Consider the following 8,843-nt stretch of genomic DNA (forward strand, 5'->3'; position numbering starts at 1 on the left):
TCCCAAACTCCTAATTTGTCCCCCCAACACACATATTTCCTCTTTAGTAAACATAAGCTCATTTTTGAAATCTGTGACTGTTTCTGTTTTGTAAATAAGTTCATGTATATCACTTTAAAAAAAATTAGATTTCAAGCAGAAGTGGTATCATATATTTTTTCTTCTCTGTCTGACTCACTTCACTCAGTATGGCAATCTCTGCCTCCATGTGTTGCTGCAAATGGCATTTTTTTATTCTTTCTTATGGCTGAGGCATATTCTATCACATATATGTACCATGTCTTCTTTGTCCATTTATCTATCAATGGACACTTAGGTTGCTTCCATATCTTGGCTATCGTAAATAGTGCTGCTATGAACATAGGGGTGCATGTATCTTTTCTAATTATAGTTTCATCTGCATATATGCCCAGGAGTGGGATTGCTGGATCATGTGGTAGTACTATTTTTAGTTTTTAAAGAAACCTCCATAGTGACTACTCCAATTAATATTCCCACCAGCAGTGTGGGAGGGCTCCCTTTGCTTCACACCTTCTCCAGCATTCATTATTTGTAGACTTTTTTGATGATAGGCATTCTGATGGGAGGGCCCCCAGGTGGCACTCAGGGTAAAGAACCACCTGCCAATGCAGAAGAAGATCCCCTGGAGGAGGGCATGGCAACCCACTCCAGTATTCTTGTCTGGAGAATCCCATGGACAGAAGAGCCTGGCAGGCTGCAGTCCATTGGGTCACGAAGGGTCAGACATCACTGAAGCAACTTAGAATGCATGCACACATTCTGATGGGAGTGAGATGATACCTCACTGTAGTTTGGATTTGCATTTCTCTGATAATGAGTGATGTTGAGCATCTTTTCATGTGCTTTTGGCCATCTGTATGTCTTCTTTGGAGAAACACCTGTTTAGGTCTTTTGCCAATATTTTGATTGGGTTGTTTTGTTTTGTTTTATATTGAGTTGTATGAGCTCTTTGTATATTTTGCAAACTAAGTCCTTATTGGTTACATCATTTGCAGATATTTTCTCCCATTACATAGATTATAGATTATCTTTTTGTTTTGTTTATGGTTTCCTTTGCTGTGCAAAAGCTTATATGTTTGATTATGTCCCATTTGTTTATTTTTGCTTTTATTTCTATTGCCTTGGGAGACTGACCTAAGAAAAATTGCTATGATTTATGTCAAAGAATATTCTTGCCTATATTCTCTTCTAGAAGTTTTATGGTGTCATGTCTTATAAGTTTTTAAGCCATTTTGAGTTTATTGTTGTGTATGGTGTGAGGGTGTGTTCTAACTTCATTGGTTTATATGCAACTGTCCAGCTTCCCCAATACCATTCTCTGAAGACACTATCTTTTTCCCATTGTATATTCTTCCCTCCTTTGTCAAAGGAGGGAATTACTCCTTAATTAATATTAACAAAATCCCCTCATTTATCTGTTATGTCTGTTCAGTCTTTCATTAGATATTTACTGAGTGCCTACTATTAAGTAGGAACAGCAGTGAACAAAGCAAAGCCCCTGACCTCATAGACCTTATGTTTTAATGGAGAGGGAGACAGGCAATAAAAAAATAATATGCCATGTGATGCTAAGTAGAATAAAATAATAAAGCATTTAAAAGAACTAAGAAATGCCTAACATGGTAGAGTTGCTATTTTATACATAATGGTCAGGGAAGGGCTTTCTTATAAGGTGACATTTAGGCATAAACCTGAAGGAAATTAGGAGATAAGACATGTAGATGTTCATTCATTTCAAAAATATTCATTAAGTACCAACTCAATGGACATGAGTTTTTTTTTTAATTCCACAGTCAACTGTTTAATTATTTTTAACTTTTTAAAAATCATTTATTTATTTATTTATTATTATTTTAGTTTGAGCAAGCTCCGGGAGTTGGTGATGGACAGGGAAGCCTGGTGTGCTGCAGTCCATGGGGTCACAAAGAGTCAGACACACTGAACGACTGAACTGAACTGAACTGAACTGAAGTGCTTACTCTGTGTCAAGCACAGTTCTAGACTCTTGGGTTACAGCAGCAAACAACAGACAAAAAAAAAATCTCGCCCTTGTGGTTCACACAGTCAAGTGGAAGAAGACAGAAACAAGCAATAAAGGTAGTAAGAAATTCATTGTGTACTAGGTGATATGTGCTATGGATAAAAGAAAAAGTACAGTAGGCTAAGAGGGATCAAGAGCACCAGATCCAGAGTTTTCAAGTTTAAATAGATGACATCATGGGGGTAAAGAAGGTCTAGATCATGAAGGGCCTTGTCGACCATTGAATGGATTTTGACTTTTACTCTGAAAGCCACTGGAGCCACAGGAAAGTTTTGTATGGAACAGTGATGTGACATAACTTCCATTTTTGAAGGATCAATATGACTGCTATATTGAAAATGAACTCTATGAAGGAAAGATAAAAGTAAAGAGAATCATTAAAAGGCTCTTGTCATCACCCAGTCAAGGTACGATGGTGACTCGCAACGGGGTGTCAGCAATGGTGAGGGTGACAGTGATTGAATTCTGGTTATATTTTAACCATTTTTTTGAAATGTACACACTGCTTTATTTATTCATTTTTGGCTGTGCTTGGGTCTTTGTTGCTACATACGAACTTTTTCGAGTTGAGGACAGCAGAACTACTCTCTGGTTGCAGTGTGTGAGCTTCTTATTGCAGTGGCTTCTCTCATTGTGGAGCAAACTCTCTAGGCACATGGGTTTCAGTAGTTGTGACTTGCTGGCTCTAGAGCATTCAGGTTTCAGTAGTTGTGACACACAGGCTCAGTAGTTGCATTGTGTGGGCTTGAGAGCACATGCTCAGCAGTTGTGGTACACGGTTTTAGTTGCTCTGCAGCAACATGGAATTCTCCTGGACCAGGGTTTGAACCCATGTCCCCTGTATTGGCAGGGGGATTCTTTACCACCATGCCACCAAGGAAGTCCCCTGGTTATATTTTAAAGGTAGAGAGAAAAGCATTTCCTGAAATATTGAATGTCAGGGATGACAGGAGAGGAGTCAAGGATGACTCCAAGATTTTTGGCCCTAACACTGAATTGATGGAGTTGCCATCAACTGAGATGGGAAAGTTTGTGATTAAAGAAGTTTTGGAAGGGTGTGGGAAGATCAAGAATTCAGTTGTGTGCATAAGCTGTTTACAGGACAACTAAGTGATGGTGTCAAGTGGAAAGTTGGATGTGTTCTAAACTGGTATGATCCAGAGAGGTCTGGGATATATATATTTGGTTTGACTACAAACAAATGCAACTTTGCAATTTAAAGCTATGAGACAAAATGGAATCACTAAGGAAGTAGTGAATGTAGATACTGAAGAGAGAGAGCCTGAGACCTGGGGTTGAGAGATGAAGAAGAGGCAGTAAGGGAACCTAAGAATGAGTACTCGCAGAGGTAAAGACAGAATGTGCCTGTATCCATTGGGGAAAAGAATACTTGGGTGAGACAGAACAGCAAGTACACGGAGCCTAAGGCTAGATTCTGTAGGGCATTAGTGTCTGTCTTTCATTATTTTTTCTCTATGCAGAAATTTTTACTTTTATGTAGTGAGATCTATAAATCTTTTTATGACTTTGAGGTTTATGTCAGGTTTTGAAAGGCCTTGTTAAAGTCATCCTACTACCATTTAAAGTAGAGTAATTTTCCTTACTAATTTAAAATACCAAATATATCATATACTAAATTCCCATATGTGTACTTGGATCTGTTTTCCATTGATTTTTCTGTCTAACTGTGGACCTGTTCCAAATGGCCTTAATTAATGAAGATTTTATAATGTGCTGTATATGAGTTAAGTCTATCCCCTCTCATTGCTTTTCTCCTTCAGAGTTCTTCTGGCTATTATATTTTTCCATAAGAATCTTTGACTCAGTTTATTTGTTCTCGCCCTCAAATCCTTTGTATATTTGTATGTTTATTGTGACCATGTTAAATAACGGAATTAATTTAGGGAAAAATCGACATCTTTATAATATTAAGTGTTTCTAGGCAGGCATAAAGTATGCCTTTCTATTATAATTATTCCTTTATGTGCCTTAGTTGCATTTACAATTTTTCATCTACATATTGTATTTTGCTTGATAACTTTATACATAGGTCATATACCATTTTTCTCTTGTAAATGGGGTCTGTCTTTCCTGTATGCTAAATAGTTGTGGCTTACACATGGAAATGTGTTTTTATGTCATTTTGCTACCCATTCACTCTAATGCATCTTATTGTTTATAGTGGTTTTTCTGTTCATTTTGCTGGACTTGCCTGGTATACAATCAAAGAATCTACAAATAATGATAATTTTTCATCATTCCAGTTTTTTAAACAATTTTGTTTAGATATATTTTATCCACCATAAATCTTACCCATTTATAGTATATAATCAATGGGTTTGGGGTATATTTACAGGGCTGTGCAAGAATTGACAATATTGGGAATTCTCTGGCAGTTCAATGGTTAGAACTCTGTACTTCCACTGAGGAGGCACAGGTTTAATCCCTGATGGGGGAGCTAAGATCCTTCATGCTGTGTACCACAGCAAAAAAAAAAAAAAAAAAAAAGTCAACAATATTGAATTGTAAAATATTATGATCCCCAAAGGAAATCTTGTACCCATTAGCAGTAAATCTCCATCCTCCCCGTCTCTCCCAACCCTGGGCAACCACTAATCTACTTTTTATTGTTTTGTGTGTATATAACCTGCAATGGGATGATAGGATATGTGGGTTTTGTGTCTTGTATCTTTTACTTAACATAATGTTTTCAAGGCTCATCCATGCTGCAGTACATGCCAATGATTCATTCTTTTTTTAATGTAGTAAAATATGTATAAACTTAAAATTGGCCTTTGAATTCTTTTTTTGTTGATGCACCTAGCAGCATTTCGAAATTTCCAACCAGGGGTCCAGGTGGCACTAGCAGTAAAAAAAAAAAAAAAAAAAACACCTGTCAATGCAGGAGGTATAAGAGATATGGGTTCAACCCCTGGGTTGTGAAGATCTCCTGTAGAAGGGCATGGAAACTCACTCCAGTTTTATTGCCTGGAGAGTCCTATGGACATAGGAACCTAGCAGTCTACAGTCCATAGAGTCAGACACAGAGTCGGACACAATTAAATTGACTTAGTAGGTAAAATCAGGGATCAAAACTTTGCCCCCTGCAGTGGAAGTGCAGAGTCTTAACCACTGGACCACCAGGGATGTCCTTAACCTTTTAAAGTGTACAGTTCAGTGGCACTAAATACATTCACTTTGGTGTGCAATCATCACTACTATCCATCTCTAGAATTTTTCATTATCTGTTTCTATTAAATAATAATGTCCCATTCCTCGTCCCCCAGTCCCTGGTAACCACTATTCTACTTTCTGTCTCTATGACAGAAACTATCACAGACAGAACAGTTGTAGTTACCTCACATAAACACAACCATACAATATTTGTCTTTTTGTGTCTGGCTTACTTGACTGAATCATATTTTAGTGCATAGATATACCGCAATTTGTTTACCTGTTCACCAGTTGATGGATATTCGAATTGATTTTGCTTTTTGGTTATTATGAATAATACTGCCATGAACATTGGTGTGCAACTTTTTGTGTAGACATGGTTTCGTTCCTTTTGGGCATATGCATAGGAGTGAAATTGCTAGGTTACATGGTAACACTATGTTTAACCTTTTGAGGAACTGTCAAACTGTTTTCCAGAATGGCTCCCACCAACAATGTGGGAAGCTTCCAATTTTTGTCATCCTTACCTTACCAACACTTGCTATTAATTTTTAAAAAAATTATGGTCATCCTAGTGTGTGTGAAGTAGTATCTCATTGTGGTTTTGATTTGAGTTTCCTTTGGGCATCTCAGGTGGTGCTAGTGGTAAAGAATCCACCTGCCAATGCAGGAGACACAAGAAACATGAGTTCCATGCCTGGATTGGGAAGATCCTAGCAAATGGCAAGTAGCAAGTAGCAAATAGCAAATGGAGATTTACACCTGTGTTTTTTCTTCTAAGAGTTTTATAGTTTTACCACCTCAAAACTAAAATATATAGGGTTATCAAGAAACCAATCACATGGAAAAAGTTATCCAACTATTTGAAAGTTTGTAATGGGGTCACAGAGTTGGATATGACTTTTGGCTACTGAACAAAAATGGCAGTATAATTTTACATAGATAGATATAGACATAGGTATATCTTTACAAACTTAGAAATAATAAGATCTAGTAGTGGGTTTCCCTGGTAGTTCAGATGGCAAAGAATCTGCCTGCAATGTAGGAGACCTGGGTTCAGTCTCTGGGTTGGGAAGATCCCCTGGAGGAGGGTATGACAACCCACTCCAGTATTCTTGCCTGGAGAATTTGTTGAAACTGGTGGGCTACAGTCCATGGGGTTGCAAAGACTCGGACATGACTGACAGACTAAGCACAAAGCACATTGGTGGGTTTAATAACCATTATAACTTTAGAGTAGTGATGAGCATGATAATATTTTGAGATATCTACAACAATTGTAATGTGATATGAGAATATCTGATTTGTATAGATGACAAGGTCATAGCTGCTATTGATATTGCTTCAGTCTGTTGTTTACACTATAACGAAAAGGCACTGCTTCATTTTAGTGAGACGTTAGCAGAAATAAAATGTAATTGTTTTTTCTTTTGGACTAATAGGATTGAAATTTTATCTAATTGCTCCAATTCACTCGAATTCCAACTGAAGTTCAAAAACATGCATAATTGACTTTCTGGTTGGATTTACTCAAACAGTTCAAAGAGACAAGTTTGCTGAGGCTACCAGCTGCTCTGGGCATTCTCAGGTGGATAGCTGTGTTCAGTTGTAAAGGAAAAAATACCGAATGCTAGAAATAGATCATAGAGGAGAATGTCTAAGGGAAAAGTTTAATGAGGGGTTATACCTAGCTCACTGGAAACAGATGCCTCCCACTAATAATCTGTAGATATATTTGCTGCTATTATGGTTTTGAATAGCAGCCTGCATGTGCGTGCTCAGTCGCTTCAGTCGTGTCTGACTCTTTGTGACCCCATGGACTGTAATCCACCAGGCTTCTCTGTCTATGGGGTTTCCCAGGCAAGAATACTGGAGTGGATTGCCATTTCCTTTTCCAGGGGATTTTCCCAATCCAGGGATCAAACCTGTGTTTCTTATATCACCTGTATTGGCCAGTGGGTTTACCACTAGCACCACCTGGGAATCTGGGTTTTGAATAGGTAGCATATTTACATAGTTCAGAAGTCAAACTAATATAACAAGGAATCCACAGAAGAGTCTTACTCTCATATATAGTACTATTTACCTGCCCTAAACCCTATAGATAGTGATTTTTTTTATGAAAACAAAGCAAATATCTACATTTTTTACCACTTTCTTGTACAAATGGCAAGTAGTACTATACATACTACTTTGCACCATGCACTTATCACTTACAGTATATCCTGGAGCTTGTTCTATATCAATGTATCAGAGGATGAGAGCCCTACAGTGGGAACGTACCTGTCATTGTTTATTTCACACATTTTGATTTTTTGAATTATTTATTTTTGGTTGTGCTGCATCTTCGTTGCTGTGTGGGCTTTTCTCTCATTGTGAGTGGAGGCTACTCTCCAGTTGCGGTGTGTGAGGTTCTCATTGTGGTGGCTTCTTTGTGGAGCACAGTCTTTAGGACACAGGCTCAGTAGTTGTGGTTCCTGGGCTCTAGAGCACAGACTCAATAGTTACGGTGCTTGGGCTTAGTTGCTCTGTGACATGTGGAATCTTCCTGGATCAGGGGTCGAACCTGTGTTCCCTGCATTGGTAGGCGGGTTCTTTACCACTGAGCCACCAGGGAAGCCCACACATTCTGTCTGATAAACTATTGAATGATTTCCAGTCTTTACTATTTTTTGGTCTATTTCTAAACTTTTACACATTTTATTTAGAACTTGCAATCGTCTAGACTCCTTTGGTTGTTAAATGGCAGGAATTCAATTTAAAGTAAAAGTACTTTAAAGTAGTTTTACTACTTTAAATTTAAAAAGGGATGCTTATACTACAAAGAGGTGACTCAGTCGTCCCTCCTTTAATTCCATTGTAACTACTGTAAAACTTTTGATGTTTTTCTGCTGGTCTAAGATTTTTTAATTTTTTTAATTAGAATTTAGTTACCTGATGTGTTCTTTGTTCTTTATGATAAATACACATGGTCAATTGCTCAAAGAATAATTGTATACCAATGTGCAAATTATCTTAGCACCATAGAATTCCATATACTAAAGTCAAATTTCACAGGCTGTTATTCAAAAATACATGTCCAATTTATGGGCTACCTAGCTGATCACCTTATTATCTGTAAAAATTCAGCATATACTGAATATATATTTTTCAAGACGGATGGTGAAACTTTTTCTTTTACAGCACACTTCTGGCCTCTGCTTCTCATCCTTACCAATTAGCCCATTACACTTCAGGTATCACTGCTTAGAACCTCCTTGATCTTAAATCAAAAGCTGAGTCAAACCCAGGAAACAGGGCCTTCCCTGGTGGTCCAGTGGTTAAGACTTCACCTTCTAATGCAGGAGGTGTGAATTCAATCCCTGGTCAGGAAACTAAGATCCCACATACCTCATGGCCAAAACCGAACAGAAGCAAGATTGTAACAAATTCAATAAAGACTTTAAAAATGGTGCATATAAGAAAAAGCCCAGGAATTATATACCAATCCTCTGTTGTAAGGTGGCCATCCAGATGATTCATAGCATGCCTCCATAAAGGTCTTTTTAAGATAAACATCAAAATAAAAGCACAAAGATTAAAATATTCCCACGGAGACCTCATATTC

This window comes from Capra hircus (assembly GCF_001704415.2).
Source record: "Capra hircus breed San Clemente chromosome X unlocalized genomic scaffold, ASM170441v1, whole genome shotgun sequence".
NCBI lineage: Eukaryota > Metazoa > Chordata > Mammalia > Artiodactyla > Bovidae > Capra > Capra hircus.